Genomic DNA, 12,078 nt, shown 5'->3' on the forward strand with positions numbered 1-12,078 from the left:
AAAATTTATTTGACAGCTGTGACAGTAACATGAAGGGAAACAGTAATGAAAGACTTCCCACCACTAATCAAAAAAGCAATCTCTACCTCTTGCCAAATGGTGATATCCTACAGCTGTAAAGGGCAATATCCTGGAGGTGCAAAATGTCATATCTAATAGGAGACCTGCACATTCCACCGATTTGATTTGCTGTAATATACACATTTGTGACTCAAAGGGTTTCTTTTTGGAGTGGGAGAAGAGTAGAATTGCTGAGTTTGGGAATAGTCAGATATATTAAATGCAAATTGATTTTAATGCCCCCAAGAAACAATATAGAAGAGTCGTCTCTTTTTTCTCACCTCCTCCTTGTCTCCCCAGGACTAGTGAATGAGTATCTGCTGCCAGAGGCTTTACCTTCCTAGGAGCCATGAGTTTTGGAGTAACTGTGAATGATAAGGCAATCAAAGTTTTTAATGCTATGAAAGTAAGGAAATATTCTATACAAGCGCAGATTATGAAAAAAAAGAAAGTAGTTTTATTTTATATAAGTGATGAAAAAACAAATAATTGTAGAGAAAGCAAAGCAGGTCTTGGGTGACCCTGTAGAGAACCCCTACACATCTTTTTTGAAGTTGTTATCTCAGAGTAATTGCCGATGTTCTTTGTATGATTCTGCATACAAGACAAATGAATCTAAGAAGACTTTTTAGTATTTATATTCTAGGCTCCTGAATGAGTACCTTTAAAAAGCAACATGATTTAAGCTCCTTCTAAAGATGCCATTAAAAATAAATTTGCATGTATTAACTTGGCAAGCAAATGGCTTAGATGATATTAAGGATCATTCAACACATGCAGAAAAACTGCGAGGCAATGTAGTAGTTTCATTTGAAGAAAGATATTTATAAAATGAGAATGAAATGCCATCTGGAAGTAGCTTTAAGATTTGCACCTCCATCAGTTGGAATAGTATTAAGTTTTTATCCTTTAGCATACCTTCCTAGAAAACATAAAGGAAATTTCAATAATTTAATAATTCAATAATTTAATAATTTCAATAATTTAAGCAACCTTGTGATTGCCATTAAACAGTTGTATCCTGAAACTTACATGGAAAATCCAAAGAATACCTTCACATCAATTTTAGCCATAACAAAGGCATGATAACCATCCCTTGCAAAAGTAAGATGAACATGATAATCACTATGAATAGCTTTAAAAACTGCAAAGAGCTAGATAATTGAATGTCATGAAAGCATGGTCAGATGCTAACTTTCATTCAGTATACCTTAAATTCATACTTGATGGCAGTTCCTCTAGTTCTTGTGCTTTGTACACATAACCCACCTTAAACATACCTATTGTGAGATAGAGAGGTGGAACTATCTATGTAGATATATGTATAAATATCATATATGTGTATATATATATAATTTACATATATTTAATGTGTAACTATGTCTTGAAAGCACTTTTTGTAATGTTTTTTTTTAAAAAGAAATGTCAATTAAGTTGTCATAATTGTCATCAAATTATTGTAGAACCTCAGTGTTCATTACTATTATCTATGTACCTTTCTAAATGAAATAGTCATGTCTTTTTATTTTCTCTTGAATGTGCACTACAGAAAAGGAATAGAAGTTAAGTGTTTACCATATGAGTCTTCCAAAACTAAAGATATTTTAAATAACATAGTTGCATTGACAATTTCTGGATGAAAAAAGAATCAACTGGAATGCTGCTTTTGAGATCAAACTCCCAACCCCCACAAAATTAGGCACATTGCAATAGAATTTGTGACTTATTGCAGAAGAAAAAGAAGCAATGTAGAGACATAAGCAAATAATGAATTACACTCCTTTCTTTTAAAATTTTATTTTTTTCTTTAAAAGGAGACTACAGTAGAGAAATTTAGTTTTCCACACACTCCTTTTTATGTGGAAATGTTTGTGTCTATTGATAATTAAATTAGCATTTAAAAATACACAGTATGGGGTAAAAAAAATGGAAACAATTATTTGGGGCAATGAAGAGCAGCCCTGCTACTTCCTCTATACATGTGGTTAACAAATTATGAGTGCTTTACTCATGTTATAATCATCCAAAAAAACCAAAATTCTTTTTAGTTCTAAGTCATATGATATTATGATTTTAAGAAATTCCTTAAGATCATTTCTTAATTCTAGTATTAAGTGAAATAGCATAAAGAAAAAATATACATGATCTCTAATATACCTTCCCTTTAACAACATTTAAATGTTGCAAATGTATCTACTGATGACTTTACATTAGTTAACTCTCTAAACATCAATAAATTCATTGATAAAATTAGACAACTGGATTAGGTGACTCTTAGAGTTATTCCCTTTCACTGCTAAATCCTATAATCTGAGGAAAACTGAAGCCAGAAAATGCCAAGTACATTTAGATTAGCTATCTGGATTGCCAGAAATTCATATTAGAGCTTCTGAATATTTGCTGAATAGAACAGAAAATTGAAAACCCTTCCTGGAATATACTATTAATGCAGATACCATTCACTTACTGTAAAAATGCAAAAAATGTTCCATGGTTTAAGAATTTAGGCAAATATACATGTATGTGTGCATATACCCCCCCCAAAACACACACATATATAAAATATATGTGACTATATACAACATATATATGTATATATATATATGTGTGTGTGTGTATATATATATGTATATATATATACATATATATATATATATATATTCCAATGATTTATTTTTGCATTAGGCTATTATTTCAGCAACTATGATTAAAAACCTAAAATGCTTTGAAGAGCATCTTAATCGTCCAATTTAAGGTTAGTTTGTGTTCAACTTCATGAGTCTGAACTTCCAAAAAGTCCAAAAATACACACCCTTCCATAGCTCTCATAAAGACTAATTGCTTTTCCAATTGAGGATATATATATACATATATATATATATATATATATATATATATATTTTAAATTTATGCAGCCATCTGTCATCAACAATGATGGCTTGCCAGGTGTTCACAGTTTATCATTGTCATAACATCTTTAAAATATAAGTAAAATCTTGGAGAGTAAAAGGATGTGACTCTTAAACCAACTGCCTAAAATTTCATGCTTAGGTTTAAGATTTGTGTTGTGACATTCAAGATGGTGTTTTTATCCCGTATTAAGGAGCATTTCTGTGCCCATTTGAATGTCAGCTTGTAAACCCTGGAGTTGGGAGGGGGAGAGAGATTCCATTCAACCACTCTACAATAAAATCTATACTTCTATCCTTGAACAGAGAATATTTCTATTTTGCTTGAATGCATATCTTTTCCTATCTACCACTAATCCCATTTTAAATCCAAAGAAAAGGTATAGAATTTAAATATTTGCTAAAAACCCTGAAGCAATATCTCTATTCTGAAATGAATCTGCATTTTTTTCCATGGTAAATCTAGCTTCATCATCACCTCCAGTGAGGAATATATTTTTTAATAATTTCTTGATTTTTTTGTTTATACTACTAATCCAAAATAAATACACAGGAGCACACACACACACACACACACACACACACACACACACACACACTCACTCACAGACAGAGTCTAAAATAACGAAAACCTGCATAAATCCTTCTCTGCATGAATAAACTATGGGTGTAGAGTAAAATTTCCAGAGGAAATGTATGTTATTGCAATTCAAGATCCAAATAGGATAGAACAGTGTCTCTCTCTTTAGGGACTAAAATGTCAAAGACAAACAGGATTGGTTAGTGTTGCTTATAAATAGAATTGCTGAAGAGGTTTGAATTTCAATGGTCAGATTCAGGTTTTGGGGGGGAAGAATATTATAATAATATGTAAGCAAGTATGGAATTTGACCAATAGATAAGCATGAATGGGATTTGGTGTTTCAGTTTAAGTCTCCTCTGTCTATTTGTGCACCCCCAAAAGACTGAAAAGGATCTACAAATCAAAAGAACACAGATCACTTGGAATGATAGAGAAGTATGTGACCAATCATATCCCAAACTCCTAATTCTCTAGGACTTTTGTATCTCTGATGTCTCTAAGATCATGATAGGTCTTCATGAATCTACTTTCTATTCAGCAAAACTAGGCTATAGTTTTTGTGTATTATCATTATTATTATTATTCTCATTTTACAGATGGGGAAAAGAAAGTCAGGAGAGTAGAAAAATTTGTCTAATTTTATAGTTTGTACATGCAGGGTATACTAGCTGTGCCTAGGTGAACTTAAAAAAATGTTGCTTTCCATTTTATTTGTTAAGATTATACTTTTAAAGTTTAACAGTTTTTTAGGTAAGATTGCATTGTGAAGGAGCTAGGTTGCTAAATTATCCTAAATATCATATGAGTGATTTTTTTCTCAAACCAAGGAGAGATGCACAATCAAAGAATGGGGTTTCTGCTACATCATTGATTTAAAATCTATAGTTTAGAATTTGTTCTGCTCAATGACAGAGAATAAAACTAAGGGCAATGCACGGAAATTAGAAACAAAGCTCTGGGGAAGGTGAAGCTTTCTGTAAGGGCTTCCTACTTTATGGTGCCATTTCTGATTTGAGAAAGAAAAGAAGCAGGGTTGCAGCTGCTGTAACATCTATGAGAGTTGGCTTCAAGAATGAGTATGAATGATGTTGCTGTGAGCTCTACTCTGGTGGGACAGTATTTGAATGTGTGAATGACTGGTTGGACTGATCCAGCAGAGCCAAATGTGATGAGTTTGGCAGTTGTCTGATTTAAACTAAACTGCCACTTTCTCCTTTAAGAGTGATTATTTGATTTAGTATTACTGGATTTATAATATTATTCTGCTTTATTATTAAGCAAATGGCTATGTTCAAAATTCCATTATTATGATGGCTATTAATATAGAGAAAATAAACATGAGATATGGCTCAAGAAGTTGTAAAATGTGTAGGGAATCCCTCAAGAGGAGGGTTACCCTTCTGATCCTGAGAGTGTGGGGGTGATCTAAATCTGATAAGTTATCCTTACTAGTATGAGAGCAGGGTGGGGAAGTAAGTCAAATTCCAAAAAGAAACATGAGGTACTTATACCACTCTTTCTTGAAGAGAGCCACTATGGCACCACATCAGAGCACTGCTGCATTGAGAATGTGTAGGAATAGATCACAGGCCAAATCAGCTCTATTATCTCAATACATAGTAAATGTATGGAAATTCTGACATTCATGATGTTCTGTACCTATATTCCTGACTTTTGCCAAAAGGGAAGGGAATCTTTCATCTCTTATGTTTTTGTTGGGATCAATCTTAGTTTTTATACTTTTATAATTTTTTATTGACTTACTACCACTGTACTTTCCATTTATGTTGTCATAGTCACTGTGTGAATTATTTCTCTGGATCTGCTAACTTCACTTTAGCTCAGTCCATAATAATAATCTTCCCATGCTTCTCTATATTTAGTATTTTTTCTTATAGAAAATTACATTTCTTTTCATTCATGTACCACAGCTGGTTTATCTCTTCCCCAGTTGATGGACATATTTTTTTTTACTTTTTTGCTTCTACAAAAACATGCTGCTATATATCGTCTACATCTTTAGGATTTTAGATCGGCCATTTAACCTCTCTAAGTTTCAATTTTTGCATATGGGAAAATGGGATGATTTCAGATTTATTCATGGGTTCAGGACTAATCATATGAACAAAATCTTTTTTAAAATTTCCATTTCTAAAAATTATTAGTTATAGAAAACACAAATAAGGTCATAAACCATTTTGACAAAGAAATATCAGTAAATTATAACTATTTTTAATGAGGCAAGATCACCATATCACTAGGTTTTGTTCAACTTTTCTTCCATTCTGGGTTAAAGTCTCAATGTATTCACACTTTTTTGCTGGATTCTAGATGCAACCCTGTTCATCTACATTCCTAAAACTTAAGATCATGAGACTTCACCATAACCTCCCATTCCTTCCCATTAACAATTAGCAAATAGCTTTAATATAGGCATTCAGATGTTATCACAATAAGAAAAAGGAAAAAAATCTTTGGATCAACAAATATGGTACATATACTCTTCCACCAAAATTTAACTTCCATGAGAGGAGAGAGCTCAGAGTATGAAAACCTCAAGTAAGATATATGTGTAGCAAAAGAAAATCACAACTCCTAATATCTGAAGGCCCTGAAAGTCCTCTCTTTATTTGTAGATCCTTACTCAGTTACCCTGGGGGGTATTGTCCCTTTAGGTTTCCTTACTGGGTTCCTAGGAATACCACTCTTCAAAGCCTGATTTTCTTCTCTGCTTTTTGGCTAGGTCATGCTCTTTGAAGCTGCTTCCTTCCTCAGGTGTCTGTCTCTTTGTAAATGTATTTGTTTGGAATCTCTCTCTCTCTCTCTCTCTCTCTCTCTCTCTCTCTCTCTCTCTCTGAATAGATGGATAGATAGATAGATAGATAGATAGATAGATAGATAGATAATCTCTACATAAATATATATATATATATATAATATATAAAACCCTGTATATATTTGAATATAATCCTGTTGCATGTAGTATATTTTCCTCACCCAGTAGCTCTCCTTCAAAGTTGTCCCTAAAATGAAGACCACCCAGAAGGAATTCACTAATGGGAGGAAGAGGGCAGCATGGCAGAGGATGTTCCAGGATGAGAAGACAAGCACATTGAGAGAAGTTCTAGGATAAGAAATCAGTTGAGATGTGGTGACCAATTTCAAAAATGCAAAAGTATTAGAATGAAAAGTTCTGAATTTGGAGTCAGAGGAAGTGAATTTGAAACTTGGAACTGTTTCTAAATCATTATAAGTCTTTGGGAAGGACACATTATTTCTCTAGGTTTCTGCATATATATAATTATCTACACTATTATATCATTATTATTATTATTATTATTATTATTATTATTTTAAGCTCTCTATAAAATGAGAAGGTGGAACATATAAGTTCAAAGGTCCAATCAAAATCTCTGGTTTTATATGACCTAAAATGCTATGATCCCAAATCCCCAGGGGCAGCAACATTAGATAATGTCAATTTTTCTTCTAAATGTCTTGGCTCAAGTGGTCTTTTTGTACTTTCTTGGAGAGCAATTTAGATTTTTCTTCCTTTATAAAGTGCCAATGTGCATGTTTTGATTTTCTAATATTTCCATCTGAGCACAAACTCATACTGTGGGGGCATAAAAATGGAAAGGATATTTGATTAAAATAAAATGCCAGACTACCCTGAAATGATCCCTCTAACAGCAGTGCCTTAGAAATGGACCTCTTCACAGAGGGCTCTTATATGAAGGTGGGATTAGCCTTATTACTTGTCATTTTCCAGTCTTAAGACCCAAAAGGTGCATACTTGAATTTGAAAACATAAAAGAGAGCATGTATGTGGTCTTGAAAAAACCTGGAAGAGAAAATGCCTTTGAGGGGAAAAAAAAGAAAAGGGACCAAATCTTCTAGATGTGTGTTAGAGGGCAGATTTGGAAAGGTTAGGTGTTCCTAGCAGGATGAAGTAGTAACACACCCACTGTAATTTTCTGCTCTCCCTACATTCTAGGAGGCTCTAATTCTGCCATTATTCCAGGCTCCCAGATAGGTATCTAACCACGGGAAAAGTAGACTGTTTTCACAGCTGTGATACCTAAGGATGGCAGACCACACAGGGAGAATACAAAGGCTTCATTATTAATGAAATTCTGACCTGTAGGTGGCTTGCATCAATACTATTTTGCTTGTTCTCAGTATCACTTTGTACAGACCTAGAATAGGATGAAGGGGGTGGGGTGAGAATAGAGAAGCAGTATAAAGTCAAATGACACAGGAAAAAGAAATAGAAAGATTTGGGAATAAATAATGTCCTGCTTACTTCAAAAGATGCTATCCTGGAATGTGTCTCAATAATCTCCAAGCAACACTCTGGATTTTCTCTGTCATGCCCAAAAGCTTTTCAGTTAGGATGTGCACTGCAGCCTTGGAATTCTCAAATAGAAAATATGATCTGGTCCAGTGGCCTCACCCTCTGGTGGGGTGGCTACCCAAGAGCCTCCATATAAGGAGAATACCCAGGTCTCCAAGATTGCCTTACTTTCCAGGTTAAACACCATGGATCCTGGATCCACCCTTTGCCAAATTTCATTCATCCCCATTTTCAATTTCCTATTAAAATAATATTTATCCAATTATCTAATTGCAAGATAAACCAGTTTTAACATTTAAAAAAAGTTTTTTAGTTCCTAATTTTATCCTTCCCTCCTTTTTGCCCCTCTGCCCTCCTTGAGATGGTAAGCAGTATGATACAAGTTATACCTGGGCAATCAGATAAAACATTTCCTTATCAGTCATTTTATACAAAAAAAAAAAGGATTTGAACCAAAAAAATGAAAGAAAGTAAAAAACAGTATGTTTCAGTCTGTCTGTCTGTATGTATCTATCTATATATATCCATCTCTCTCTCTCTCTCTCTCTCTATATATATATATATATATATATAGAGAGAGAGAGAGAGAGAGAGAGAGATATCTATCCATATCTATAGATCTATATCTATTTATATATACATATATGTATATATAATTTATAATACATATATATATATATATATATAGTTTTTTCCTTATTAGAATGTAGAGTCAGGTAGAACAATGGGTAGAATACTGGTTCTAGACTTAGGAAAATGTGAGCTCAAATTCAGCCTCAGATACATACCAGCTGTGTGTTTCTGAGCAAGTCACAAAACCCTTTTTGTCTTGGTTTCTACATCTGTACAATGGTGGACCACTCCAGGATCTTTGCCAAGAAACCAACAAATGAAATCACAAAGGATCAGATATGACTGAACAATAGCAATCAGGATGTAAGGTCTATGAGGGTAGACATTATCAACCTAGGTGTTAACTTCAGCTCCAGACTACCTTTCCTCCCACAGTCAATGTATAGTCAAATTCCATAGATTTTACCTTTGTAACATGTCTTAGATACGTCCTCTTCTCTTTGAGACTACCACCACCAGCCTAATGCATGCCCTCCTTGCCTCATAACTGAGCTATTGCAATAACCTGATTGCCACTTCCTCTGTTTCAAGTCTCTCCCCATTCCAATGCATTTTCTTTTTAGTTCTCAAAGTTATCTTCCTGAAGAGCATATGCGACCTATGGTGATGGGTTTGTTATTGTTGTTCAGTCATGTTCAACTCTTCATGAATCCATTTGAGCTTTTCTTTTTTATTTTATTTATTTAAGGCCATGGAATTAAGTGATTTGCCCAAGGTCACACATATACACACACACACACACACACACACACACACACACACACACACACACAAACAATTATTAAGTGTCTGAGGTCTGATGTGAACTCAGGTCCACCTGACTCCAGGGCTGGTACTTTATCCACTACCCCACCTAGCTGCCCCATTTGGGGTTTTCTTGTCAAAGATACTGGAGTGTCTTGACAAGTTCTTCTGTTCAGTTTTTAGATGAGGGATGGGTTATAATACTTACCCAAGGTCACACAGCTAGTAAGTGTCTAAAGCAAGGTTCAACCTCAGGTCTTACTAACTCTGGGTCTGGCTCTCTACCCACCAATCTAGCTAGCTGTTCCATACACCAACCGAAGACAAATGATAGTCCAAAATTCTATTGGCAACATCTGAAGACTGAGAGGAAGATTCCTATCATGATAGAAGGAGACTTGCTGGAGAACATGTGGAAAAATACAGATAAGAATCAAGAAGTAAAAACTCTCTCTTTGATAAAACCTGCTGGGAAAATTGGAAGTTAGTATGGAAGAAACTTAGATTAGACCAACACCTCACACCCTTTACCAAGATAAGATCCAAATGGATACAGGACATAGACATAAAAAAACAATACTATAAGCAAACTAGAAGATCAAGGACTAGTTTACCTGTCAGATCTATGGAAGGGGGAGCAGTTTATGACTAAGGAAGAGTTGGAGATCATCACCAAAAACCAATTAGATGATTTCGATTACATTAAATTAAAAAGCTTTGGCACTAACAAAACTACTGTAATCAAGATCAAAAGAAATGTAGTAAATTGGGAAACAATCGTTACAACTAATGTTTCTGACAAAGGACTCATTTCTAAAATATACAGAGAACTGGGTCACATTTTTAAAACAAAAAGCCATTCCCCTATTGACAAATGGTCAAAGGATATGCAAAGACAATTTGCAGATGAGGAGATCAAAGCAATCCATAGCCATATGAAAAAATGCTCTAAATCATTTATTATTAGAGAAATGCAAATTAAAGCTTCTCTGAGTTACCACCTCATACCTCTCAGATTAGCCAATATGACCAAAAAGGATAATGATCATTGTTGGAAGGATTGTGGGAAATCTGGGACACTATTACACTGTTGGTGGAGCTGTGAACTCATCCAACCTTTCTAGAAAGCTATTTGGAACTATGCCCAAGGGGCAACAAAAATGTGCATACCCTTTGATCCAGCAATAACACTACTGGGTCTGAAGAGATTATGAAAAAGGGTAAAAATATCACTTATACAAAAATATTCATAGCAGCCCTGTTTGTGGTGGCAAAGAATTGGAAATCAAGTAAATGTCCTTCAATTGGGGAATGGCTTAGCAAACTATGGTATATGTATGACATGGAACACTATTGTTCTATTAGAAACCAGGAGGGAGGGAAATTCAGAGATTTCTGCAGGGATTTGCTTGAACTGATGCTGGGTGAAATGAGTAGAACCAGAAAAACACTGTATACCCTAACAGCAACATGGGGGTGATGTTCAACCTTGAAGGACTTGCTCATTCCATCATTGCAATAATCAGGAACAATTTTGGGCTGTCTGCAAATGAGAGTGCTATCTATATCCAGATAAAGAGCTGTGGAGTTTCAACAAAGTTCAAGGACTATTCCCTTTAATTTAGAATAAAACAGATATCTTATTCTCTAATCTTGTTATCTCTTAGACTTTTTGTCTCTTCCTTAAGGATATGATTTCTCTCTCCTCACACTCAATTTGGATCAAGGTACAACATGGAAACAAAGTAAAGACTGAGAGATTGCTTTCCATGGAGGGGGGAAGTAAGATTGTGGGGGGGGAGTTGTAAAACTCAAATAATATCTTTAATAAAAAAATCAAGAAGAAAAAATGAATATGTAGATTGTCATGTGAATATGTCATGTGAATATCCACTTCTCTCTTAGAATTTGAGGTTTCCTTTAAAGCATAGCTCTGCTGCCACTGGTTACTCAAGGTCAAGTGTTAGCACCTCACCCACCAGATTTTTGTTAGAATTTGCTCTTTTTTGAAATTATTATGAATTCCTACTTGCATTTATTTATCTATATATGGGTTGTATACCCCAAAGAGATCAACAAACATCTAATAAATAGCAGGTCCTGAGATTGGTGTTGATTATCTATTTATTTTAAGGACAGAAGGAGATATAAAGTTTATTATGTGCCAGACTGTTCTAAATATTAATTTTACAATTATCTCATTTGATTCTTGCAGCAACCATGGGATATGGGTGTTGTAGTTATTTTCATCTTATAAATGAAAAAAATGGAAACAAATGCAGGTTAGGTTAAATGACTAGCTTTAAGCATATGAGGAGGGATTTGGATTCAGGACTTTCTGACTTCAGACCCAGTGCTCCATCCACTGTGTCACCAGCTACCTCTGATGACATTAAGATGGACATCAATTATACAAAAAATAAATAAATAAATGATGAGGACAAGGAAGGGAAAAGAAGAGGTGTAACATGTTTACACATATAATTTTATGCAAAAATATACAAAAAGTAAATAAAAAGCAAATTTAAAAATTCAAGAAGTAACCAGATAAAGATTCATGCAACAGGAGAGAAGGATTTGAAATGCATTTGCCAGAAGAAAGAGATCCTAAGATGCAAAGAGGAAGAAATACATTCAGGGTGTGTAGGACAGACAACCTGTGCAGAAATGATTTACTGTACATGAGGAATTATCATTAAAAACAGTATGAGTAGAATTTACAAAGCATGAAAGTTATTGGAGTTAGGTCATAATGAGCAAATATAACTTATGTAATATTTGTCTAACTTTAT

At 34.3% G+C, this 12,078-nt stretch overlaps 1 pseudogene; it reads left to right on the forward strand.

Annotated features, from left to right (window-relative positions):
- The first annotated feature begins 409 nt into the window (after nucleotides 1-409).
- LOC141516023 (cofilin-2 pseudogene) lies at nucleotides 410-890 on the forward strand (annotated as a pseudogene).
- Nucleotides 891-12,078: the final 11,188 nt, after the last annotated feature.

Source organism: Macrotis lagotis, chromosome 3 (genome assembly GCF_037893015.1).
Source record: "Macrotis lagotis isolate mMagLag1 chromosome 3, bilby.v1.9.chrom.fasta, whole genome shotgun sequence".
Lineage (NCBI taxonomy): Eukaryota > Metazoa > Chordata > Mammalia > Peramelemorphia > Peramelidae > Macrotis > Macrotis lagotis.